This window comes from Astyanax mexicanus, chromosome 5, assembly GCF_023375975.1.
Source record: "Astyanax mexicanus isolate ESR-SI-001 chromosome 5, AstMex3_surface, whole genome shotgun sequence".
Lineage (NCBI taxonomy): Eukaryota > Metazoa > Chordata > Actinopteri > Characiformes > Acestrorhamphidae > Astyanax > Astyanax mexicanus.
In genome coordinates, this window is record NC_064412.1 from 10,802,833 (window position 1) to 10,830,619 (window position 27,787).

Below are 27,787 nucleotides of genomic sequence, written 5' to 3' on the forward strand. Positions count from 1 at the left end.
CAAATGAGGTTTTTGCACAAAAGCTGCACATGAACCCATTCATTTTAGACTCACTTGGGAGCGCCCTCTAGTGTCTGAACTAACAGGAGGATGGATATTGACTGTGACCCAAATTGATCCCTACATTCTCATTAGTTTTAGTGGAATTCTGGAGGTTTCTAATAGCAGATGGTTTCTGCAGATGTAGTGTACGGGTGGAGTGTTGAGAGTGCGTCTGGTGGTGCATGCCCCACATTTTCATTTAGGGTTTGGCCTGGTATAGTATATGGAGTTTAGATTCTCTGCCCAAGCCCAACGCGATGCCCGACCCAAACTCAGTGATGTGGGCGTCTGTTTTTTTTTATGCAATTTTTGTTTTACATAAAGATATGGCGTGATAATTACAATATAGCACAGTAACCAATCAAACTGTTTTTTTTAGAAGTTGTACAAGTTAGAATGTTATAATCACGCAGCTCTGGGGCTCACGCACATGTGAGCTCCTCCGCTTTTCCACATAATGCACTTGACTAGCAGTGTTATGTAGCTGTTCTTAATAAACATTTTTCTTAACCCTTCTGTTATGTTTATTTGTCAGGAACATCAATGGTGTTACAGGGTCATTTTGACCTGGTACATGTTTAATTATCCAAAAGATCTCTGAAACCCAAAAAAATCCTTACAAGCATTGCAATTTTTTTTTTACTCACTCCATTACTAATTATTTTATCAATATTGAGTGCAATGTTGTTTCTTACCTCTAACAGGTAATGATTCAATTAGGATAATTCACTCGTTTTTTGTATTAAAAAAAATACTTGTTCAGTAATGTTTTAATGTTTCACTACTTTATTACTTTTGAAAGACCAACATATAAAACAATAGTTTTACATAACATTGAATCATAATTAACATCGTTCTAAATGGATTTCGCTCATTCATACAGCCTGAGAAAGTTTTTTAAAAGCTAAGTTCTAACTCTACTTACTAAAAAAAATGTCGGGTTTAAATCGGGCTCATGATTTATGGGGCGGATAGGGTGGGCCTGGATTTTTTTTTGGGCCCAATCTGAGCTCTAATGGTATAGCACATGTGCAGGGCTCATGTGGTGGTGGTGAGTGCACGCAGTTCTTCTTCAGTTGTACCAAGGGGGGTGTGCGCAGTTCTTCAGTTGTTAAACGGGGGGTTGGGGGTTGGTGGGCGGGGTTGCCACCGGTCTCCTTCAGTTGTTCACGGTTGTGTGTTTCAGAACTTTCGAATCGGAGAGTTCTTCGCGCCTGACACTCTGGCTGAAACTCCACCCTCTTTGACTAGGTCTGCCTAACAACAGAGCGATCTATATTCTGATTGGCTCAATGAGAGTACATCATAATATTCAGCCGATGGATTGGCAAGCGTGAGAAATACCATGTGTGGTGTGTGAGCGTGTGAACTCGCTGAGGTGCGTGTGTCACACGCTCAAAGCGTGAGACTTGAGAACACTGACATGTCTTTAAGGTTAGCTCTCCTGCAGCAGTATATGAACAAGCATTGTCTTGTTGAAGTAATACATTTCAGTGTTCTTTTCAGGAAAGCTAGAGCCACTGCTTTCAGAACAGGATTATTTTCATAATGTTGGGCTGTCAAAGACCAGTGAATCTGTGTGTGGAGTCACACAAGGGTTCTATATACAGTAGTTCTTCTATAGTACCCATGGGCTCAATAGAAGCTATTTTCTCACTGTATCTCTTATTCATGGTTCTGACATAAAATGTGTATAAGGGATTCCATTTACATTCTGTCATATCCATCATAAACAGTCAGAGCAGTGTGTTTGGCCTCATCAGTCAGTCTGATAGTGTTACACTTCTGGTGGTTTCATAGTGTTACTCACTGAAGATATGATACCTCAGCTGTGGGGACCACAATATATAACTAGCTATAAATGCAGATAATTTAGTGTTAGCATGATGCTGATTAGAGCACTGCTCTGCAGCCACGCGATAGGTCAAGTATCACATAAAAGTGTGCATGATGCAGTTATTTCTCTTGTAAAACCTGAGCTTATGGAGGCTATAATTCTGAGCCATCTGCTCATTCCTGGTTGGCTTAAAAAAAGAGGGCGGGGTTTGGTGCACAATGTAAAAGACCTATGATGCTCTATAGTGCTACAGAAATATTACAGAAAATGAAGTGGCTGACAGAAACGGTAGGTGAGTACAGTTACCTCAATTTCATGTTTCGTTTTGAATAAAGTAAATAAGATCTTTTATCTAGTTTGAATAACAGAGCTTGATTTCACTGATTTCTACTGGATGTCCCCAGCCAATGTTTTATTAATTTATTTTTGTTTTACTTGTTGGTCGATCTATCAGTAATAATTATTTATTGATTATTGTAAAGGGCCTGTTTTTTGTGTACCTAGATACAAAATAATTTATCCTAGACAAAAAAAAAACAACTTTTTTATGGAAAAAAAAAAAATATTCTCTTATGTCTTCTCTTACTTTAGCGCTGTATGCTGCGACCAAAAAATCTGTCACTGCGGCCATCCTTATAATGCATTGTTGGTAGTTATGCAAATTGATGTATTTTCACAGGGTATCTGCAGGTCCTTAAACAATTTTAAAAGGTATTTTAAAAAGGTCTTAATATGTCTTAAAAATGTCTTAAATTTCTCTTTTCATGCCACAGATATTAAATAATACATTTGTGCATTGCATTCTGCCGTTTCCAAATTTGATATGCTACTACGTGCATGTAGACAGCACTTGTAGTCATGGGATGAATACATTTACTGAAAACTGTTTGGAAAATGCTTTTGCACTGGACTTTTGTTTTTGTTTGTTTGAAATGTTGGAATCACAGACATACTGTTAAATTCTGTAAACTTAATATTGGTTATGTGCTTTTCGGCATTTTGTTATACACAGAAATAATTGCGATTAACAGGAATATTGTTATTTTTAGACTGTTTCATACCACTGATTAGGTAATAACAAATAACACTATAATAATACAGTGACACCCTGTTGAATGACAAGGAGATATTTAATTATGAATATCATTTATACATTAGATTGAAATATAACTGTTTAAATATCCTTATAATAAAATATATATATATAACAAAATGTTGTTTTTTAACTTCAGTTTTGCTCTGGCCCTATTTTCAGTATATCTACAGTTCTATTGTTTTTTTTTCTGCAAAACTGTTGTAGTTTTTGCATGTTTGAAATATTGGTTTGTTAGAGAATGCAGGAATCCCAGGTGTACTGTAAAGTCTGTAAACTTAATCTTGGTTCGGTGCCTGTTGGCATTTTGTTTTTAAGAAAGTACAAACTATATAATCAGGTGGTTACTGGTATGGGCCTTCATAATATAATCATATTGCTGAATATATGTAATCCAGAAAACTATACAGCTCTGGAAAAAAAATATAGGTATATGTTTGAGTAAAATGAACTGTGAGTTAATTATTGTTTTATTCTATAAACTACAGACAACATTTCTCCCTAATTCAAAATAAAAATGTTGTCATTTCGAGCATTTTTTTGCAGAAAATGAGAAATGGCTGAAATAATAAAAACCCTGGTAACCCTGGTTTTTAATTACAGTTGTCATGCATCTTGGCATGTTTTTCTCCACCAGTCTTACACACTGCTTTTGGATAACTTTATGCCTTTACTTCTGGTGCACACATTCACCAGTTTAGCTTGGTTTGATGACTTGTGATCATCCATCTTCCTCTTGATTATATTCCAGAGGTTTTCAATTAGGTAGAATCAAAGAAGCTCATCTTTTTAAGGTGGCCTCTTATTTTATTCCAGTGCTGTATATGTTACCTGCTTAATGGTAAGGTCCTTGAACATGTACACATTAAAATGAGTGTCTTCATCACAATTTACAGCTAGGATTATTATTTTTATTAACATAGTTGATTTGAATGGTAATAACTATTACATCATCCTTGATAATCCAGTTCTTTGTTTTTGTTTATTTTGGTCCATTACATGTTTGTGGCTGAATACAGGTCTTTTACAGTGGTCAGTGATATGCGGTGTGCTGTGTCCTTGCCTCATGCCAGTGCCTGAAAATGAGCTGAGTGACCTTTGACACTCTAGAGCTAAACAGCCTGAAATTGGAGCTGTTTGATCAGGAGGAAGGATGGGGGGCTTCAGGGGGTCTTAGAGCTACACGACACCCAAACCCACTGCCTCCTGAACGCCCAACATATATAACACCCGCTTTAAACAGTCCATCATTATCACTGCAGTTTCTGATAATCTGAAGCTGGTGTGTCATCAGTGTACTATAAATTAGGAGCAAATAGACTGAGGAAGGCCTGATGAGACCAAGATGTCAGAGCGTGGATCTTTAAAAGGAAGTGAGAAGTATTTAAACAAAAAAAAATACATATTTGTCATTGTGAGAAACCAGAGCCATGCTTCATAACATAATTACCCGTCAGCAGTATGCTGGGCAGGCGTTACCACCGAGCAATATATCTGGTGTGAGACTTGCCCCCCACTTTACACTGCTATAGTTGTGCATGTAACCCAGTCCCATGTGCATATAACACACAAGTATACTGCAAATCGTTTTTCCGCACACAGGATTATGCCTCAGACATGCCTAGTGGTCCTATAGAGTTTTGTTGGATATCATTTTACTTGCCTATAACTCTTGACTTAAGTAGGACTATGACAATTGCCTCTTAATAAATCTAAATCTTAGTGCTAAGTAGGGCTGTGTATTGGAAAGAACTTGGCAATAGGATACTATTCAATATATTGTGATATATTGCAATATTGTAAGCAAGGTGATATATTGCTTTTGTTTGAGTAAAATGTTTGAAAAATAGTTTAGTATAAATAGTATAAAATACAGACTAATAATAACAGTGGGATCTAACCACAAAGTACAACACTGCCATCTAGTGGTCAGTGTTTAAACACAACACTACATGAACTACTGTCTGCCACAAATCTTTACAAATAAACTAAAAATAACAAATCAATGTGTTTTTTGATGTGCTTTTTGACAATTATTACAATATTGTAAAATAAAAAAAAATACTGTGATACGAAGCAATACCAATATTTTCTTACACCCCTAGTGCTAAGTCATTACATTAAGCCTGTCACAATATCTGTTTTTTTATATTGACCCAGAAATAATTATGATAACACAATGATGCAGTGAACAAAGAGATTTAAAAATATTAATGTTATTTAGACATTAGATTTTTTTTCTGCCTTTATTTTACCATGTGAAATATTTGAGAACCAGTTCTCATTTACAAACATGACCACGACACATAAAACAGATGTGAACAAACCAAGGATAAAACAAAAATCACAGATTAACATAAAACAAACATTTAAATTATGAACTGATTAAAAAGCAGGAGTAAAAATAGAAAAAAAATGTAGCTGTCTAAAAGGGTGTGTGTGAATATTCACTAATTTGATCCATGACTATTAGAAAGAGCAACAGTCTACAATTATATATTTAATTGTATGCTTGAAAGTAGTAAAAGGTTTTAAAATTACAAGTTTGAGGGTGTTTTGGAAAGTGTTCCAATCCTTTGCTGCTGCAAAGTGAAAGGAGTTGACTACATGAAGAAGAGATGGCCGATATGACTGTGCCAATTGCCCAGGATTGTCTTATAGATGAAGTGAAACTAGTGATGAAGGAATATACCTTTAATATATAAAGTTAAAATATCCTTATCATTTAAAAATGCAGTTTTTAAACAAGTTAATGTGCTTGTTTAATAAACAATGTAATGCAGAAATAATTGCAGTCCTGCCAATATATTGTATTATAAGACAATAGTATTATTATTATATTATAGGCCTACACTATGTATACACTCTGTTTTTTTATATATATATTGGCCCATAAATAATTGTGATAGAACAATAATGCAGTGATACTCTTTTGAAAGACAATCGGCTTTTTAATTATTATAATTTATCATTTTTATACATTAGAATTGGAATATAACTAAGTTTAAATATCCTTGTAATTAAAAAATGCTGTTTTTAAACAAGTTAAAGGGCTCTCTTTCCTAAAAAACATAATGGGAATCATTGAGATCAGCAGAAATGTCCATATATTGTATGATAAGATGACAATGTTATTGTAGTGATTGAACTACACTATATATACACCCTACAAAAGTATTGGGACACCTGCTCATTCATTGTTTTTTTATTCAAGGGGAAATCAAGGGTGATAAAAAATGAAGCTGCTATTATTTGAGTAGCTGTCTGTACTTTCTCAGATCTACTGTTTACTAGAGACAAGATATCTGTTTTTTATATTGTCCCCGAAATAATTGGGATAACACAATATTGCAGTGATACTCTTTTGAAAGGCAATAGGATTTTCAATAATTCATGTTATTTAAACATTAGAATTTAAATATAACTAGTGTTAAATATTCCTAATGGGCTCACTTTCTTAAAACTATATTGTACATATATTGTACAAAAAGGAGACAATGCTCTACACTATGTATACACTCCATGGTCAAAAGTCTTATCCTGCTATTATTGGAATAGCTATATACTAGATCTGCTGTTGTCAGTAATTGATTGCCTTTAGCAGCGAGAGCATTCGAGGAGTCAGCATGTAAGATGATCACCAGCCACCTCATCCCCATCTCCCCAACTCCTTAACTCCTCCCAAAAAGTTTTGGATGGAGCACCAAGATTCCAGAGAACACAGTTCCCATGCTAGACAGCTCAAGTTCACGTTGATCTGCTCCAGAGAGTCCTATTCTATTGGCAGCTGGACAAGCTGTGAGTGTATGCGTTCACATTTGCATTTGCACATTTGTGACATAAATAGGCACAACTTAAAGTAGCTGAATGCATTTATTATTCCGCATACAGTGTATATCCTCTAAATTCATTTCTTATTTAAAACACACTGGCTACATAAACTACAAATCAGCAACAATAATGTATGGATGTATCACTGCTTTCAGTTAATAGTTTATGCATTTAGCATAAATGTGCATAGATTAAGTGCAAGATAGGGACTACTATGTTAATGTTGTTTATTAAAAACAACTGTCATATTCTTCCGCCATTTCTTATGCATTGGTGAGCTGTATTACAGCAGCCTGCACATATGTTTAAGGTGTGAAAATGACTGCCATATGAATCAGCCAGCTTGTCAGTACCTTATTTACCGTACAGATGGTGTCATTCCATTGGGTACTTGAGAGTAAGATTGCCCTCGCTGATGAGTGAAGTCAGTTAATCTTCCGTTATGCTGTATATATGGCTTTAAAATGGATCTCCATGCTCGTAATTGCCCATTTTAAACCAATTGCTTTTGGGTTTGAGCCAATTCTTAGATCTTAAAGGAGAACTTAAAATGGACTTTTGGTGTAGTAAAACATGAAAAATACTTATCTTTGATGAATAGCACACCTCTGTTTTCCCACAGCTTTTCGAGATCCAGAAATTTTAACAGTTTGTCCAAACACCCTTCAGACTGAGTGACACGGGGCATAATTTGCCCCGATAAATCGATTTTTCCACCGTTATCCAGACTTAAAGTAGCTGAACATCTCCTTGCTAGAATCCGGAGAGCTCTGACATTTAAAACGAGGCATTAATAACTTAAAAAGTGCACAAAAAGCTTATTAAAAGCCACCGCTTACATCCTATAACGCTAACTTCAGCTCCAAGAGCCGCCATCACTCCTGGTGTCTGTGTAGCAGCAAGGAGGTGTGGAGCTACTTTGAGTCTGGATAACGGTGGAAAAAGCGATTTTTCCAGGGCAAATTATGCCCCATGTCACCCAGTCTGAAGGGTGTTTGGACAAACTGTTAAAATTTGAATCTTGGAATTTGAGTCCATTTTACACCAGAGTTTTCCTTTAAACATATTCTTTCAACTGACCAGCAGTTGAAAGAATATCGCCAGTGCTTACAGTGGGGACCATTACTTTTAAAATGTAGTCTTTTACAATTAATGATTACAATATTTAATTTATCAATAGGCGTACTGTTATTTAGTTTTTTAAGTTGTTGGGCCTATATTAGATGATTCACAACCTTTTTTGTTCATATCCCTCTCTCCACCAGATGTTAAAAGTAAAAAGTAAAACTTTTTATTCGAAAATGACTAATCTTCCACATTTGTAATGCAGCCATTTTCATGTCCTTCTTGTTTCAGGACCTTAAGTAAGTAAGAATAGGTTTTGCTTGGATTTCAAATACACTCATCAGGTAACACAAGTAATGAAGACTTTAAATATCCCACTATTTACAGAACATAATATCTTGAAACAATTCAGAGAAATTGAAAATTGAATATCTGTGTACAAAGGAAAAAACCTATGGTCAGTATTGGATGTTTGTCATCTTCGGGCCCTCAGGCACCACCGCATTAAAAACAGACCTGATTCTGTACTTTAAATCACTTCATAGGCTCAGTCACACCTTCATAGCTCTCATTGCAATACATACATGCAATTTAAGGTTGTATCATGCAAAGAATAAGCCATATGTCATCACCATCCAGAAATATTTTTGTCTTCTCTGGGCCAAAGCTCATTTAAAATAAAAACTTTCTACTAATTTCCTACTTTTTCTACTAATTTTGTACTTCTACTTTTAATTTTATTTTTAATTTTATTGTATTTATATGTATCGCTATACCTTATCTTTTTGTAACTTTGTGTACTATACATACCTGCTGCTGGATGTCTAGAATTTCCCCTCGGGGATAAATAAAGTATCTATCTAATCTGGTCACAGGACAGTTTCTCATTTTGCATTAGTTAATTTTAACTAAGATTTTGAGTTTGCAGTGATGAACAGTACAGAAATCATGCAGTGTTCCTGCCTGAAGATTACCAGCATCTGATACTGACCTGGGGCCTCATGTACTAAGACTTGCGTGGACTTCCTACTAAAATGTTCCGTACGCTCAGATCTGAAAAGTTCCGTACGCACAAAAAAATCCGGATTTATCAAACCGTGCGTAGGCAGAATTCCACGTACTTTCTCTTAGTACATCACAATCAACTTGAAATCAAGCGCAAATGCACGAAAGCAGCACACTTGCCACGACTCCTCCCTCAATTACGCAGAGTATAATGTTATATTATTATTATTTTTATTATTTTTATTATTATTATTATTATTATTATTATTATTATTATTATTATTAATAATAATAATAATAATAATAATAATAATAATAATAATAATAATAATATTATATACGCATAGCGTATAATTACCCATGTTTTAAGTTTTATTATTCTAAGATAAATGCTTTCATTTAAATGCTTTAAATGAGTTGCCTACCAAAAAGACACACGTCACGCACTCAGCTTGTTTTCTTATGCTCTTGGAAATCTAAAACTGCTTATAAGCCAGTCATCATCATGGGCCAAAAAAACATAATGGTCACGGAAAATGCGCGCTCAATGAATTCGGCCATTAGCAGTATTTTCCAGTAATGCCAACGCTGCATCTCCAACAACTCCAGCGCAAACCTGATCTAGGCTAAGTGGAAACACGTTAAACGATTATTTCTGTAAGACAATGAAACTGTCTGATTAATTTACTTTATTTTACCCAATAATGCTTACTTCAATGTGTGCATAAAGGATATCTTAATAGTTGTAATTTCAATGCATCGCCTCTAAGTGTCGCCAAATGACAAAAACACAATACATACGCACAAAAAAAAGGCGTACGCCCAAAACAAAACTTCCGTGGGGGAACGCACTTTCACACGTTCAAGTCAAATTTAGTACATCAGATCGTGAGCGTGAAATATGGCGTACGCAATGTTTTTGTGCATACGCACCTTTAGTACATGAGGCCCCAGGTCCCTACTGACCCAATACTGTCCTGGTTCGTTCTTTTGAATCTTTTTTCTATAATTTTATTTCTAATTTCGCCCCATTCATCTCCCAATTTAGCTAGGCCAGTTGTCCCACCCATTCAGTTGTTTATCCCCATCACAGGTAATGTCACAACACAAGGAGGGTAAAGGTTAGCACATGCTAATGCAGCATTGCTGAGTAGCCAGCATGTTCGGAGGAAAGCGCATTAGCAACTTGGTTCTGACACATCAGCTCACAGATGCCTTGTGCTGATCAGCCTCACCCTTTAGAGTAATAAGGGGAAAGATTTCCATCTACCCACCCAGAGAGAGCAAGACCAATTGTGCTCTCTCAGGGCTCCGGCAGTTAATGACAAGCTGCATGACGGGGAGTCGAACCAGCGGTCTTCCGATCATAGTGGCAACGCTCAGTGCCCTTGTTTTGAATCTTTTGATAATATAATGTACTGTTAATTGTAGGATATCTATAGTCTTTGTGTTTTTTGAGGTGCATTTTCTAAAATTAATGTTTAAAAATGTTTAGATGTCATGAGAGTTTGTATCAGATTTCTCCAACTGCAGCTGTTTTTTTTTTTAGTAGTACCGCTTGCTTTTTCAGCCTTTTGTTTCCCTGTTGCAACTTTTTATTATATGTTGCTGCTGCCATAAAGTACTAAACGAGTTGAGAAATTATTTTCAAAAATGTGTAAAATGTCTCACTTTTAAAATCTGTTATCTTTTATATTCTATTGAAAATTCATTGTGGGTCTTTTTTTTAGATTTGCAAATACAATAAAGGTAACCTATACTGTGGCTGTAGTAAATTATAGATAAGAAAATATATATTTTTTCCCTTAACAGTGTTAGTGTTGATTAGTTTGGCCCTGCACACTTACTTTACTGGCATCTGCATCATTAGCTTACTTTGCTAGCTAGCATCTCTGGTTCATATTTTACCACAGGTTCATGTTTTAGTGAGATAGCAGTTTCTTTGTAAAGATCTGTGCACACACTTAAAGCATTTACTGGTTTAGTGATCTGAAGCACTTTTCTAACTGAACATTAAAAACCATGGAGGTTTTCCTCTCTGGGAAATGACCTTCTCCCCACTCTGAATTGGACAACTTAATAGGTTCTCCTACTGAATTTTGAATCTGTCTGTTCGTGCCTGTAGGTCAGTGCTCCCTGAGGTTAGGATGGAGTTTTTTCAGTGGTCTGGAGTCAGTCAGGGAGCACTGGGGCTTTGCCCTGGTGTTTTGAAAAGTGCTTGGTCAAATAGCAGCTCGCCCCCATTGTTCTTGCGGTCATGAGGAGGAATAATGGTGTGGGTCTGTCTTGCTGACTGCAAGCTAGGCTTTATCACCCTTACATTGTTTCCTGACCTCACCAATGCTCTGGTGGATGAGTGGAAGCAAATCTGCACAGCCTTGTTTCAAAATCCAGTGGAAAGCCTTTCTTTGGAATTGGAGGCTGTTATTTCAGCAAAAAGGGGGAACATACTAATGCACACAGTTTAGGAAGTACAGTGGATGTTAAAAATATATGAACATTTATATGATGTTTGAGTATTTGCATTAGTGCAGTGTCTACAGAAAATCTTACAGCACTTCATACTTCCCTCTGCTGGCAACTTTTATGGAGATGCAGATTTCATTTGCCAGCAGGACTTGGCGCACTGCCCACACTGTCAAAGGAACAATTGGTCTTATATAATATTCTTTTTTTCTGAAACACTGATTTTTTATTTTCATTGGCTTTAGGCCATAATAGCATTACCACCTTGTGTTGATGTTCAGTGGAATTTAAGCAAAGAAACTGACTTGACTAGTTTAGACTAAAAAAAAAGATTAAAAACTATTACTACTGAGGTACCAGTAAGAGGTGTGCCCTTTTGAATTGTAAACTATAATATTATCAATTTTCTTTTTAAACAATTAAAAAAATAATCCATAGCGTGTTAATAGTGGAATTCTGTGTTAAAAGCTGTCTACTGTTTATTTGTTTTGCTATTTACTGGGAAGCTGAAGGGCTTTTTTATATTCGTTTAATTTTGAAGTTTATATGCATGCATATATTTTTTTATTTTGATACATTGATACATAATATTTAAAAATATAGATTCTTAAATCCACAGCATCGATTTTTAATAATGGTTGACATGTAAAGATTGGTGGCAGACTGTGATTTATGTTGTGTTTTAATCTCGACCACTATCATACACAGTGAGTAATAATACTCACTAATAATGTGTTTTTCTAAAATTTGATAAAAAAAAAGAATCACAATATGTCACTGTGCTTACAGTATCAGAGTATATTGCAATACTTTGAAGTGTAACTTTGTATAATAATATGTGTCATATTACCAAGTTCTTGCCAATACAATACAATGTGGTTTCCATGAAATGTTTGAATCTGTTATACTGTATACAATTTGAACATTTATTTCAATTTATTGCAGTAGTATACTTCTGAAAATGATACAATATTTTTAAGCATTTGGTCATATTGCTAAAAATATTGTTTTTCTGTGAATGCCAAGATTCTTTTTTGTATTTTTTGTTTTGATGACTGTAAAAATGCTATTTAATTCTTTGCCATTTAAAAAAACACAAAAGTACAAAATATCCTGAAATGAAATCTTGTAACATTTATATAGAGATATATGGTTAAAAATGTCATTACTTATCATCTTTATGTTCACCCTCATCATCAACTATAAAACAGTACCAGTCCCCTAAATGCTATAAATACCCACACTGCCATTGTTTTACAGCTTGTGTATGATTGTGTTTTGGATCATGAGCACTTTGTCCACTTTTTTTCTTTAGCCTAGTTTTTTTGTCTCATCTGTGTGTAAAACAGAACAAAAAAAAATAAGGAAATTATACTTTGCGGTTTGCCATTTAAAAAATAATGCAAAATGTTGTGGTATTATTTTTATTCTGTATAATATTTTTACATTTTTCTTACTTTTTACTGCAATTTGTGCTTTAAAAGAAAAGCAGCTGTACCAGCCTGTACATATACAGTATCCACAGTCACAGAGCCAAGATGTGCCAAGCAGCAACCACAGCGTGAGCTCACAATGTGTCAGAAACGGAATGTTCATTGCACTAAGGCTACAGCTATTCACAGAATCTGCATGGTGGGCCACCTGCCAGCTGCATGCTGTGGTAAGGTGAAGAGTTTAAAAAGTGCACTAAAATAGGGGAGCTGTCAGAAAGCTCGGACAATAGAGAAAATGAAAGGTCAATAAAGGAGCATATAATAGCTTCATACACACATGGACAAAATATCTCATTATAACCAATCCAAATAGTAAATATGTATTTGTGTATATTCTTCTAATTATGTATATTGAGTAACTACATATTACTATTATTATTTTATTTTATTATTATTATTATTTTGTTTGTTTTGTTTGTTTTGTTTGTTTGTATGTTTGTTTGTTTTTTCCCAATCATTTCTTTTTTCTGTGTTTTTCTTATAATTTCCTTGGAGGGAAAGTACCTTGTACAAGCCTCTTTAAGGCTTTTTTTTACTTTCCCTGCACAGATATTTTGTTTGTTTGTTTGTTTATTTGATTATTTGATGTCACATTCTATCTGTGCAAATAATAAATAAAAAAAAATAATAATAAAAAATATGCAAACTGAGATTTATACTAGTGCATCTCAAAACAATTTAATATAATTGAAAAGTTACTTTATTTCTGTAATTCAGTTCAAAATGTGAAACTCATATATTATATAGATGTATTACACACAGGGAATGATCTATTTAAAGCGTTTATTTCTTTTATTGTTGATGATTATGGCTTTAAAAAATTAGAATATTATATATAACCAACTGCTACTTTTGAAAGTGTGGGTATTGTGCCAAGTCCTGCTGGAAAATGAAATCTGCATCTCTATGAAATTTGTCAGCAGAGGGAAGCAGCATGAAGTGCTGTAAGATGTTATAATGCTAGCTATGCTGATTCAAACCAGCTTCTCTCTTTTGATTCACAGCTCTGCTGGGCAATGTATGTAATGGGGATGATCAATTTAGTGCAATGTCAGCAGTGTGTATCTGTGTGTGTGTGTGTGTGATCAGGAATTACCAACCAGTTCCTATAGCAACAACAAACCAATAAGGTATATGTAAACTGAACAGTTCACTCACTTGTGGTTGTGTTATAAAGTAGAGAAAACACTTAGTAAACACGGAAAGAACTGAAGAAAAGAAAAGACAAAGGTCACGTTCCATCTGTGCTTCCAGGACATGTCTAACCAAACTGTTCTTAAAAGAAACCTTTTTTTTTTTCTTTTTTTTTTTTTTTTTACTTAATCTTGACTTAAGTTGCACATGGCAGTGTGGTTTACAGCACTAAATGAAGGCAGTTCTGTTGATCTTGAGACGGCAGCAGTGTGTGGATTAGCATCATCCTGTTGGAAGAGTGCACCAGAGTGTTCGTTTGAAGCAATCCAAGACAAAAAAATAGGGACTCGTCACTGAAGATGATCCTGCAACCAGTGGACCTGCCATTTCTGACAAAAACCTGCAGGAATTTTCAAGCTGCACGAGATGGATAATCGCAGGACATGATCAGGAACATCCACAACTGGCAGTATGCTGAGATGTCTGGCACGTTGTGTTACACATGCAAAATACATTACCACATTTCCTGGCTATAAGTCGCAAGTTTTTTCCAGACACTTTGAACACTTCGGCTTATGTAACAATGCAGCTTATGTAGTTTCATTTAATTATTTAAAAAAAAAAAAATTGGTTTATGGGCTAGTGAGCTTAATGTCACCAAAACATGCCCGTTTTATCAAAACATTGGAATCTAAGCTTACTGTAAATAAACAAAAGTGCTTTACTCATCTAAATAAACTGTTTTCCAAAAAAATAAAAAAAAGCGTGTAGATTAATCCGCAGTTTGTCAGGACAACAAAGCATTTGCAGCGTGAATCGTGCTTTTAAAGTGGCGCTCTGAGCTGAGTGAAAGGCTTGGATGAAAAGCGGTGAGAAATAATTTACCAAAACCGGCCGCATGCGAAGAACAACTTTTGCTCAAGTCTGCCTGTGGGTTCTGACAGTGTGGAACAGGGTAAAAGAAAAAAAAAAAATACTCTCAGCAACGGGTTTCGAAAGCACAACCTCCACAAAGCGCCGCACGGGGGTGGAGCCGGAGCCGAAAGCGTAATATAGGCTAGGCTAGTGAGCTTAATGTCACCAAAACATGCCTGGTTTATCAAAATATTGGAATCTAAGCTTACTGTAAATAAACGAAAGTGCTTTTCTCATCTAAATAAACTGTTTTCACAAAAAAAAGCGTGTAGATGAATCCGCAGTTTGTCAGGACAACAAAGCATTTGCAGCGTGAATCGTGCATTTAAAGTGGCGCTCTGAGCTGAGTGAAAGGCTTGGATGAAAAGCGGTGAGAAATAATTTACCCTAACCGGCCGCATGCGAAGAACAAGTTTTGCTCAAGTCTGCCTGTGGATCCTGACAGGGAAAAAAAAAACACTATCAGCAACAGGTTTCGAAAGCACAACCTCCACAAAGCGCCGCATGTGGTTGGAGCCGGAGCTGGAGCCGAAAGCATAATATAGGCTAGGCTACCGGTAGCGGCTTTACTCTAGCAACTTTTTTTACTTGTAGGTTGTATTTTCTAAACCAGCCATGTCACAGCACTGTAATTTACAGTACTGTACATTTTTGTAACTTTTTCTGTGTAATTAAATTATGTTATATAATGTGGACAACTGTGGCTTACATTCAGGTGCGCTTAATAGCCTGGAAATTATGGTAATTCTGTATTTGTAGCCCAATAAATATTGCCCAAATTAGTCTAAATTTTAAATAATTTAATCTTGATAACTGTTGGCTTCCTTCTGAATAGCACTGCAATCTGAAACACCTTTCTGGGTGCAACAGTTTGATGATGATTGATGATTGACGGGTGTATATATATATATATATATATATAATTATTTTTATTGCACGAATAAGACTAATGTATATAATCAAGGCTTTGAGTCCTGTAAGATCAGCAAACTGCTGCTCATCCCTAGTAATGCTGTACACCAGAGTAATGTTTGGAGAAGATTTGATACTAAAGAAACTAGTGGATTTCATCCAAACCTAAAATCCTAAAGATAATCGTAATTACATTTCTAGAAAACTTGAACTAGAAAGTGCACTACCCGCCCTTATGTAACGTCTGGAGGCAGATTTTGATCGATTGCCCTTGTCTATAATTAGCCCTCAGAAACCTCTCTGCTATGACCTCATACCACCTGACCATCACCTCTCACACCCTGAAAGCTGACCTGACAACTTAAACCAAGAACATGCATACCTGACTCAAATTATTTTATGTGCGACCACCAAACTCGCTGTAACACAATCTGTTTTCAGCACAAGTCTTAAAGCCCGTAGGCATTCTCAGACTGGCTTTATTGGGTATTTACTGAGGAGACAAGATGGTTTAAGATTTTAGATGTTCATAAAATGTTGATTACTAAAAGGATCGTAACCTTGAATAGACTTCGTTTAAATATGCTTGAGGAGGTAATTTGGGATTGCCTTGCTAAATATTCTACTCTTCCAGCTCAAATGCTACAGCAAGGCAAAATGTACCTATTCAGACAGTGGATTTTAGCTCAAATAAAGATCAAAAATGAAAAAGAAAATACACTTTTTTTTTTTTTTTACTTTTTTTTTTTTTTTTTTTTGTCTTTGCCTGATGAAAAGTTTCCTCTCTGTTTCTGTTTGTAGAAGTTTTGGACAGAAGCTCTGAGCCACACAAAGCAAGTGAATCTCCCTGACCTTTCCATCCCTCTTAGTCATCTAATTATTACAGTTATCACTGTTCTTCCAAATAAAGGGGGAGAAGAAGAACCTACCTGTCCCCAGTCCTGTGTGCTCTCCTCTCTGCTCCTGCAAAGTAGTGTTCTGTGCACCGGTGATATTTGAGTGCTGCCTCTAAGTTGTGCTAGGTAATAAATCCTTTGAGCAACGTGAGTGTGTGCTCCTGCAGAGCCAGTCCCCCCCTGCACTCAACCTTGGCTTCTGCCAACAAATGCTTCTTCCTTTTGTATATGGATGGAGGAGCTCGAGCGAAACTGTGGTAGAGTGACTAATGGGGGGTATGTGTGTGTGTCTGTGTGTGTGTGTGTCTGTATGTGTGTGTGATTTCGGGTGGGTCAGTGAGGCATTTTATCACCCCCTTCCCAGTTGACACACCATAACACCAAATGACTTTTGACATGATCCAGCTCACCTCAACATCGGTAAATAAAGGTTAATTAAGCTGCCCTGCGAAGTGAGGATGTATTGGTAGGTGGCAGTGTGCGCACCAAATAGTCCAACTAGATACCGTTAAATAGTCTGGGGAAGATTCAGATTATTAGCAAATTGAGTTTAAGTATGTAAAATCAGTCAACAATAAAATAATTACGAATAGTTTGTTTTTAAATATTAGATATAACAAATACATTTTTTTAAATAAAAATTAAACAAGGCAGAAAGGAAATTAATTGTTTAATACCACATGCTACTAGATACAAATTCGTCAACATATTCCCAGGAGAGGTGGGTTTATGTGTGGGGGGAAAAAAAAGCAAAAGAAAAAAAAAAAGTTTGTGGGAATTATAGGGGATTATGACATTTAAACACTTGACATTACATTTCTGCTTCTCTGCATTATTATTATTATTATTATTATTTTATTATTTTTTTTTTATTATTATTTTTTTTATTTATATTTATTTATTTATTTTTTATTTTTTTTAAATGTCCTTTTGGCCACATATGGAGACACTGTCTGTACCATCCAGTGGTCACATGACAACATTACACCCACTTGATTGAAAACATGATGATTCTACACTCCAGATAGAAATATGGGATATGGGGCAGGTAGAAATTCACATCCTATTTTAAGCCATCCAAGTTTGAATCTTTGCCTTTTTTGTTTTTGGACTGAACTAAAACAGAGAAACTACACTTTCTCTTTGTAAAGGAAGTAATTTTTTTGCATACAAAAAAACTGTATAATGTAGAATTTAAGTATGCTGTTTACTTGACCATTTGAATAACGAAATACTGTATATATGTTTTTTTTTTTTTTTTTTTTTTACTAAAAATTAAAAAATAAACTTGCACACTTTCTCAGCTAATGTTGCTCTCTCTCTCTCTGTCTCTCTCTCTCTCTCTCTCTGTCTCTCTCTCTCATCACATGCTCATGCACACACAAGTCAAGTGTTAATTGCTAAACATTAATATCTAAGTAAGCCACTGTTAACCAACAAAGATAGGCTTAGTGGATTAGTTTCTAATGTGTCTGTTAAAAACATAAATCAGTTAGTTTTCAGATTTAAAGAATGACTAAAATAATTTTTAATTTATAATTATCAAGGTAAAATGTTTAATTATTGAAAATATTAATTTGAATATTTAATTTGCACTATATTATAGTATATACTTATATAACTTGTTACGTAATGTTGTTTTACTTTTCACTGTCCATTGCTCTGAATGAAAGGTTGAGCTTTAGGTTGTTTTTACACCAGCACTATTTGATTTGGTTAAAACAGATTCTGGTTCGTTTGTACCTTTTGTGAGGTGAGCGGGTGTGAAAACAGTAAACGCATGTGAGTGCGGATAAAAAAACAAACAGACAGGCTGGTCTTGGTCCATTCCCAAACAAACTCTGGAGTGGTTTGCTTGTGGTGAGAACGTGATCTGGTCTCGATCTGACCCAGCTATCAAATATACTTCTTTTATTTGAGCTAAACTGTTAATAAGGCTCAGTTTAATCTGATATATTAGCCAAATACCGCTGATTACCACAGCTATGAACAAACGCTGTCTCTGCTGCTCCATGCTGTTTACACGCACTGTCTGTGCTGCGTTCACTGCTCGCAGCCGGGCGAACACAGAATCTTCTCGCTATATTTACTTTCTGGCTCCTGCACCAGAGAGCTCCGACCAATCAGAGGACAAAATGTGCTTGCATGGTTTATTGGTGGGTTTATTGGTACATTTAGGTTTACGCCTGTTGAAACCAAACCAAACAGAGGGAGAAAACGCTCCAAGTAAACAAACTCATCAACTGTTTCGGACCATAGAAACCAACTACAGGTGTAAAAAAACACCTTTAGTCCATGTAAAATGTAGATTTTTCAATGCATGCATTTCCAGGCTTGCTCCAAAGCAAGCATAGAAATTATAATGCAAGTATTTAGGAAAAAATAAATAAATAATTTGAATCTGTATGTATTTATTGATTCAAGTGCACGCCAACCCCCCTCCTTCCCCCACCACTTGACTTAATGTAGAGACCAATTTATAACAGCTAATCCTACACTGATTTCAGAATAATGTTAAAGTTATGTAAAGTTATTCAGGTTACATAGTACTGTAAATGACTAAAATAACGAGATTTTATGTTCTTTTCAGGGATGTTTTTTTAAAACACACATGACTATAACTAACCAGATTCCAGACCAGACATGACATTTAAGTGGCCTGAATGGATATTCTAGACCTCATATTAAAATGAACCCTGACCTATGCTAGTCATGAGAAGATGTGTAAACAGGGCTAATCTTTCTGGAATCATACATGACAAAGGTCACTGGGCTGGGAATTTTTCTTACATCACGTCCCAGTGAACCACAGCCAGGTCACTCCGTCCATAAATAGAAGAGAACCTATTGGAGAGCATTGTGTAACGGCAAGTCTTCACAATGCAGGAGATCCATGAATATCTTCTCTCAGCATGTGGGCTCTGGTGACCTTGTACCACACTAAGCTGTGCCCGTGTAGATTTTCTGTCTGCACGTGAATAAACTCAAGTCAACTCTGAAGCCGTCTCCTGACTCCTGAATCGGACACCTGGTTCCTGAAGGCCGAATTTCTAACACCACGTACACTTTAAATGATCAAAATAGGCGCACATTACCTCACAGCTTCAAGGCCGACTTCGGTGAATCGGTGTTTACGGTTTGTAATATATTCTGAACAGCACCTCCTGCTTCATTTGTCGCAGTGTTCTAAGCCTTGTCAAGCTGTCAGTCATCTGTGGGCTGCCTAAGCCGTGGTGACCTGAGAAATGGTGAGGACCTCTGTTCAAAGTTAGAGTTATTAAGGAGCTCTGGCTAGATATGTGTCAAGCGCACACTCCATTAAATATGACCTTTCGGGATTAGAAAGGTCCATCCATTTTCCCAATAAAAAATAAAAACGGCTCAGTATACACAGCAGAGGAACACTGTGTGCCGGCAAGTTCAGTCGACTTAACACCTGGAAACAACAGGGTTATTTGGTTTACTTTTACCAGATATGGATATACTTTGACCTCTGAGAATTCAAATAAGTTTTGATGGGAGCCATGATGCTCCTTTACTGGATGCATTCCATCCAGGAGGGGAAAAAACACTGCCCGCCCGCCCACATTAAAAACTGATTGGCTGACTCAAAGAGCTTTTCAGCAGAACAGGCCAATCAAAACCCTCTCTGTTTTGCATGCGCTTCATGAATATGCACACGAGGGGAGTGCCTTTCTTTCCTTCTTCCTATTCTTTCACTCTTGTGATTGGGGAAAAAAAACTGTCTCACCTTTGTTCACGTTTGTGGGTCGTGATAGATTGTGGGAGATTTTATTTAACTTTTATTTTATTTGACTTTTTTTTATGAATGAAGTACAAGTTATATAGCACCTTTAGATGTTTTACACACAACCATTCATACTCAGCACTCATTCACACACTGGTGAGAAGCAGCAGCCAATAGCGCACAGAGTACTCTCAACCGGAAACGAACGTCCAACTGGAGGACTGCATCGGGCACTACAGCATTTACTCAGGACAGAGTGCCAATCCATATCTGGGCACAGTCGTACATATATTTTATACACACACAATCCCACGTAAATATACAAATCAATGTGGAATATTACGTTTTTCTGGGCAGTTTAGATTAATCAATTTAGCAGATTACGTTTTTAACATTTTAGGACAATTTAGAGTATCAAATTAGCCTGATCTCCTTGTTTTCAGAGTGTGGGAGGAAACCTGAGTTCCCCAGAGGAAACCTACGTAGACACAGGGTGAACCATGGGGAACCCAAGCCCCCAGTGCTGGGATGCGAACGTGCTAACCACTAAGCCACCGTGCCGCCAATTTATAGATATGCAGTAGATTCCTGCAACTTCTGGGAGACTTTGGAAGTCTGTTATTATACCTTTTGTCCCTCAAAAAAAAACTTTTTTAGATTATTAATTATTTTGCTTAGTCCTCAGACTAAATAGAAATCATGTTTTCCCAACATAAAGACTTTTTCTTTTATTTCCTGTCATACATGTGCCCACCTTTTTATGGAAAGCTATAAGACAGGGTAGACAAGTTTAGCAAAAAAAAAAGTCATTTGATGACAATATGGTTGACCCAAGGTTGCAACATGTTGAATTGTTACGGTGGCCTTGTTCTGTTTCAAAGATAAAGTCTGATTTTCAGAAATTATTTTAATTACATTTATATTTTACCATGAAAAGACTCGAAATCTTTTGTTTTACCTCAGCTAAGTGTGGAGACAATCTGAACCTGACTGAATGTGGCTTTTTTATTGTATCTGTAGAATTTTTTATTTTTTTTTTGTAGACTATGTACAGTAAAACTAACATGCCTTGTATAAGGTAAGCAGGGGAAAGACTTTTAACACCACTAACTGGATATCCCTCCCAAGAGTCTATCACTCAGTCGCCAAGATACAGTACCAAGCACCCTGAACTCCATAGGGCAGCTTTTTTTACTGGAATATAAAGGTTGCACAGTGCTTTAAATGAGATTGATTCCAAAAAGGACACATATATTATGTTGTGAGACAATGAACAGAACATTACAGAAGCCCTGTAGCCCCGGGGCATCCTGCCTGTCCTCGATCAGTATTGGCAATCGACCAAACTGCAGGACATTCAGCAATCAGTATTGATGCCTAAAACATTCATTTTCCACCCAAAAGTCTAAAGCTAACAAGCAGGCTCACAAACAGGATATAACTAGGTAAAGCCTTTTTACCATGTTGCAAAATGTCAAAATTGCATTGTCTGCGCTTATTAACCCCTTAAAATACCTTGTCCCGTATACAGGCTACAGGTGTAGGTGATACAAAACCCTTTTTCTCTGCAGTAAAATAAGTTATTTACACTGAAAATTTGAGGGCTTTGATCTCCTATAGGACACCTGGAGATGCTGCCTGTTCACACTTTACTCCACTTAATAATTCCAGATCAGTAATAGGAATGAACCCAAATTCTGCATGTTTGAAAATAGATGTAAAAACTAGACAAACATAATAAAGGTTTGGAGGACATGACCTGTTTGATTTGAATTCAGGACAATATTGATATTAAAATGAACTTCAGGAAAGAGCCAATTTTATGATTTTATTAATTATATTTTGACATTACCAGATTTACGTACATTTTCTATTACAATTTTTTTTCAGTAATGTTCCTTATCAACTATAAAAGCTTTTTTTTACTCTACTTGGGAGTGCAGAACTGTGGCATGGGAAAGTATTTTTTTTTTCTATTTTTGTATATTTGTCACATTTAATGTATTTAACTTATTTTAGTATAAGAAGACATGATTATTGCCACAGACATCCCAAGTTGCAAAAGTTGATTTCAGGGAGGTTACTTTACTTTTCTTTTAATAAATTTTACTTTTTTTTTTATTAAATTTAGAGTACTCAGAGATTAAATGAGTTTTATATTTTTTTCTTTTTGGAAGGCCCTGCCTCTGCTTTCCCTGCCTCCGCTATGATCTGCTTTCTCTCACTCACTGAACAATTCCCGCCCAGGAGGGGGCAAAACACTGCCCGCCCACACTAAAAACTGATTGGCTGTCTTACAGACTCTTTGCAGAGAACAGGCCAATCAGAACCCTCTCTGTTTTGTCACTCTCCTTCCCACACGCAATTAGAGAAAAAAAGTCTGTCGCTTGTGTGCACGTTTGTGTGCAGTGCGCTCTTGGGGCACTCGTTCTGAATTCCGGGAGATTATATGTGACTCGCGGGCATCAAGGAGCCACTACTGAAATGCGGGAGACTCCCGCAGCTTCAGGGAGACTTGGTTTTTCTGCTGCAAGATATGTTAAATCTAAACGTGATAAAAAGAACTTGTATGTTGAAGCAGGCTAAGGACACATAAGCATAACATGATAAAGAGATTCAAATATAAATGTAAAATTAAGTTAAGTTATTAATTCTCATTTAAATTTAGGTAATGGGTTGATTTAGTAGCTAAGTTATTCACATGGGTGGTATGCGTTTTATTGTATAATGGGCTTCCCTCTAGTCTGGCTCAGATACACAACACAGCTGATGGACAGGTTGCTTAGTAGTGTAGACCTGTAGTTATGTAGACCTGTAATGACTCGGAAGACCTGAAATTTTTAAACAGTCTAACAAATATGATAAAATAGAAGTTTGTTGGGAGGTAGGCTTTTTTTTTTTTTTTTTTTTTTTTTAAAGAGTATACAAGCTTTAATATTAAGTAGTAAAGATAGTCGCAAGTAATTATTATTTGAGTTCCAGCAAAGGATTTTTTTATTAAAGGAAATATTCCATAAATTGTGTAAAGAAAAATCCCAGATAAAGCCAAACAAAGGTGTATTTGACTCTTTTTTTATTTGGGCTTTTCTAGTAACCAATGTCTCACTCCTTTCAATGGGTCAGAGAACTGACTGATGGGGCAGTCACAACAAACTGCATCATCATTACAGCAAGGTCAACCTTGAGGAATGCTTAAGCAGGAAATAGAGCAGCTCAAAATTCAAACACGAAGAAACAGATTGCAAAACAATGTCAGCAACTAAAAAAAAAACAAAACACTGCATTTCTGAACATAGGACAGACCTGGGCTTTCTGCAGACAGACACTGATGAGCACTACTGAGAATCTGGTCAGGTGTGAGCAGAGACTAGGCAGAACATTTTTAAAGTAAGACTCCTGAGAATATTTAGTATCAGTGTTTAAAATTTAATTTTATTAGAAATGTACTACTCAAAGATTAAAATATCTCAAAACCCACAGGGCAAACCACTTAAAAGATTATATGGTAGAAATGTATGCATGTATTACTTAACTCTAGCAATTATTTATGTCCTAACTCTGCTCAGAATGTCTTGTAAACTACTTTACAGTCATTACAGAACTGTTAACTGTATTACAGGACAGTGTGGAATGCCATAGAATGTGAATTAGGATAAAAATATTATTTTGAGATAAAAAATATTATTTTATTTTTGTCAATGTATGAATACACAATGTAATAATTAAAACACAATATAATAATTTATATAGAATAAGCTCAAACACATGTTAGACAACAACAATATAAGTTTAATGAAGGATAAATGTCTTGAGTTTAATATTGTTGACTGATTTAAACAATTCTGCAATTATAATATTATAATTGTAATAATTGCAGAATATTGATGTTACTTATGAATAAAATGGTTTAAATCAGGGAAATCTGAGAAACTGATGAGGGAGAAAAGATAGAGCATTATGCATTGCAAACATCACCAAATAAAACAGCAAGTATGTCATAAGGCTCTGTAGAAAAAAACAGTTAAAGAATCAGTTAAATTTGTTAAATCGGTTTGGAAAACTGAGGAGAGAGAAAAGATACAAATGTGTCTAGTGCATTACACATTGCAAACATCACTAAATAAAACTGTTAATATGTCACTAGGCTGTGTAAAAAAAGTGAATTATGGGAGAAAAGTTAGGTCCAAATTTAGAAATATGATCAATTTGCATTAAAAAGACAACAAAACACAAGTGTCTTGGTTAATACAGTGGATTAATATGTTAATATTAACAGCATAGTACTTTCCTTTTTACTTTTCATTCACCTTTTCATCAATCTGTGCTACTGTAGCTCTATTCAAGATCAGACTAGACGAGCTGCTAAACTGAGGACCAGACTAGACAAGTTCCTCACTGAGGACCAGACTAGACGAGCTGCTTAACTGAGGACCAGACTAGACAAGTTCCTCACTGAGGACCAGACTAGACGAGCTGCTTAACTGAGGACCAGACTAGACGAGCTGCTTAACTGAGGACCAGACTAGACGAGCTGCTTAACTGAGGACAAGACTAGATGAGTTCCTAACTGAGGACCAGACTAGACGAGCTGCTTAACTGAGGACCAGACTAGACAAGTTCCTAACTGAGGACCAGACTAGACGAGCTGCTTAACTGAGGACCAGACTAGACGAGCTGCTTAACTGAGGACAAGACTAGAAGAGTTCCTAACTGAGGACCAGACTAGACGAGCTGCTTAACTGAGGACCAGACTAGACGAGCTGCTTAACTGAGGACCAGACTAGACGAGTTCCTAACTGAGGACCAGACTAGACGAGCTGCTTAACTGAGGACCAGACTAGACGAGTTCCTAACTGAGGACCAGACTAGACGAGCTGCTTAACTGAGGACCAGACTAGACGAGTTCCTAACTGAGGACCAGACTAGACGAGCTGCTTAACTGAGGACCAGACTAGACGAGTTCCTAACTGAGGACCAGACTAGACGAGCTGCTTAACTGAGGACCAGACTAGACGAGTTCCTAACTGAGGACCAGACTAGACGAGCTGCTTAACTGAGGACCAGACTAGACGAGCTGCTTAACTGAGGACCAGACTAGACGAGCTGCTTAACTGAGGACCAGACTAGACGAGTTCCTAACTGAGGACCAGACTAGACGAGTTCCTAACTGAGGACCAGACTAGACGAGCTGCTTAACTGAGGACCAGACTAGACGAGTTCCTAACTGAGGACCAGACTAGACGAGCTGCTTAACTGAGGACCAGACTAGACGAGCTGCTTAACTGAGGACCAGACTAGACGAGTTCCTAACTGAGGACCAGACTAGACGAGCTGCTTAACTGAGGACCAGACTAGACGAGTTCCTAACTGAGGACCAGACTAGACGAGCTGCTTAACTGAGGACCAGACTAGACGAGTTCCTAACTGAGGACCAGACTAGACGAGCTGCTTAACTGAGGACCAGACTAGACGAGCTGCTTAACTGAGGACCAGACTAGACGAGCTGCTTAACTGAGGACCAGACTAGACGAGTTCCTAACTGAGGACCAGACTAGACGAGTTCCTAACTGAGGACCAGACTAGACGAGCTGCTTAACTGAGGACCAGACTAGACGAGTTCCTAACTGAGGACCAGACTAGACGAGCTGCTTAACTGAGGACCAGACTAGACGAGCTGCTTAACTGTGGACCAGACTAGACGAGCTGCTTAACTGAGGACCAGACTAGACGAGTTCCTAACTGAGGACCAGACTAGACGAGCTGCTTAACTGAGGACCAGACTAGACGAGCTGCTTAACTGAGGACCAGACTAGACGAGCTGCTTAACTGAGGACCAGACTAGACGAGCTGCTTAACTAGTAACTGTCTTACCTTATAGCACTTTTGGTAGGTACAGACCAAGGAACCCCCTGCCAGTGAAAATGGCTCGGATTTTTAGCCATTCTTACCTACTTTTCCTGTTTTTAAGACATCATCTTAAAAAAAAAAGTTTATTTGTTGCCTAATACTGCATATATATCCCACCCATTGACAGATGGCACTGCAATGGAATAAAATAAATAAATAAAGCTATTTTATTCATTTCACATACTTAGTTTTAATGTTATGGCTGATTACTGTAAATGGGTCATGAAGATTATGAATTCTAAGAATAGAATTGTATTAATTTAATTGAAAACAAACCAAAAAAACAACAATATTGGCTGGTATTAGGCTAAATAACTGAATTTACAGTCCACATGCTATCAAATATCTTTACTTACTTCTATGCCTGTCTCTAGGGGCTTTTCTCAAGCGCAGTAGCAATCACACAATCAATCATGACTTGGCAACGTCTTCGATACGGGTATCACATTAGAGCCTAGTATGGGTCGTGTCCGTAGTTGTGATATATACGCCGGTCCAAATGAGGCCTATATATGGTGGAGCTGTGATATTAGTAATGAAAGTGATCCTGGTTCAGCTATTCGCCAGCAATGGGCTGGCTCACGTACCTCAGATTAAATGCCAATGTCTGGCTCTGTCTCGGCAACAAGATTCTTTTCAGCCAAGGGCTGCCGGTCTGTGTTGTGTGGCAGCCAAGTGAAAGTTGGATGTATTGGAAGGGTCAGAACTTAAATGTCAAAACACTAAGACTTTGTAATGAAATCTGTGGCTACAACCGAACACAGCAATAGAGGTTGCAAGAATTTGGCCAACATGTAGTGTAAAGCAAAACAACCCCAGTACATAACACTTACGTAGTACAAGATAATCTGATTTCTTATAGCAAAGGAGAATTAGAGAATAGAAATATTGCAGATTTATTCACTACTTGCACACAGTTCTATCAGCGTAGATCAGTGTAATGAAGGTTGTGTTCAGACTGCAAAAAGTGTAAAAGTGGTCAGAAATCAATTTACTACCCAGATCTGATTTGTTTGACTTTGTTTGGTTTCTCTTTTATATATATATATATATGACCTATGTCTGACAATACCTAGAATAGATACTGCTCCTAAAATGAATCTTGAATGCTGTCTCTGCTTCATGCTGTTTACCCTCGCCGTACAGGGGTTGGACAATGAAACTGAAACACCTGGTTTTAGATCACAATAATTTATTGTGGCGACGGACAGTTCTGGTGGAAACAGGAGAGTTGAGGTGCGCACTGAATTCTGCCGTGATTTGGGCAGCCGTGGTTTTATGTTTTTTGGATACAATCCGGGTTAGCACCCGAACATCCCTTTCAGACAGCTTCTTCTTGCGTCCACAGTTAATCCTGTTGGATGTGGTTGGTCCTTCTTGGTGGTATGCTGACATTACCCTGGATAACGTGGCTCTTGATACATCACAAAGACTTGCTGTCTT

At 36.8% G+C, this 27,787-nt stretch overlaps 1 protein-coding gene across 4 annotated transcripts in view; it reads right to left on the reverse strand.

Moving 5' to 3' along the window:
* Positions 1–16,965, reverse strand: part of igfn1.1 (immunoglobulin like and fibronectin type III domain containing 1, tandem duplicate 1) — a 55,408-nt gene extending 38,443 nt beyond the window's left edge. For 2 of the 4 annotated variants that reach the window (XM_049479167.1, XM_049479166.1), the window contains exon 1: positions 16,723–16,965. The gene's annotated coding sequence lies outside the window, so the exon portion shown is untranslated. The remainder of the gene's footprint in view (positions 1–16,722) is intronic. The other 2 variants (XM_022675664.2, XM_022675666.2) reach the window with 2 other exon arrangements.
* Between the last annotated feature and the right edge of the window lie 10,822 nt (positions 16,966–27,787).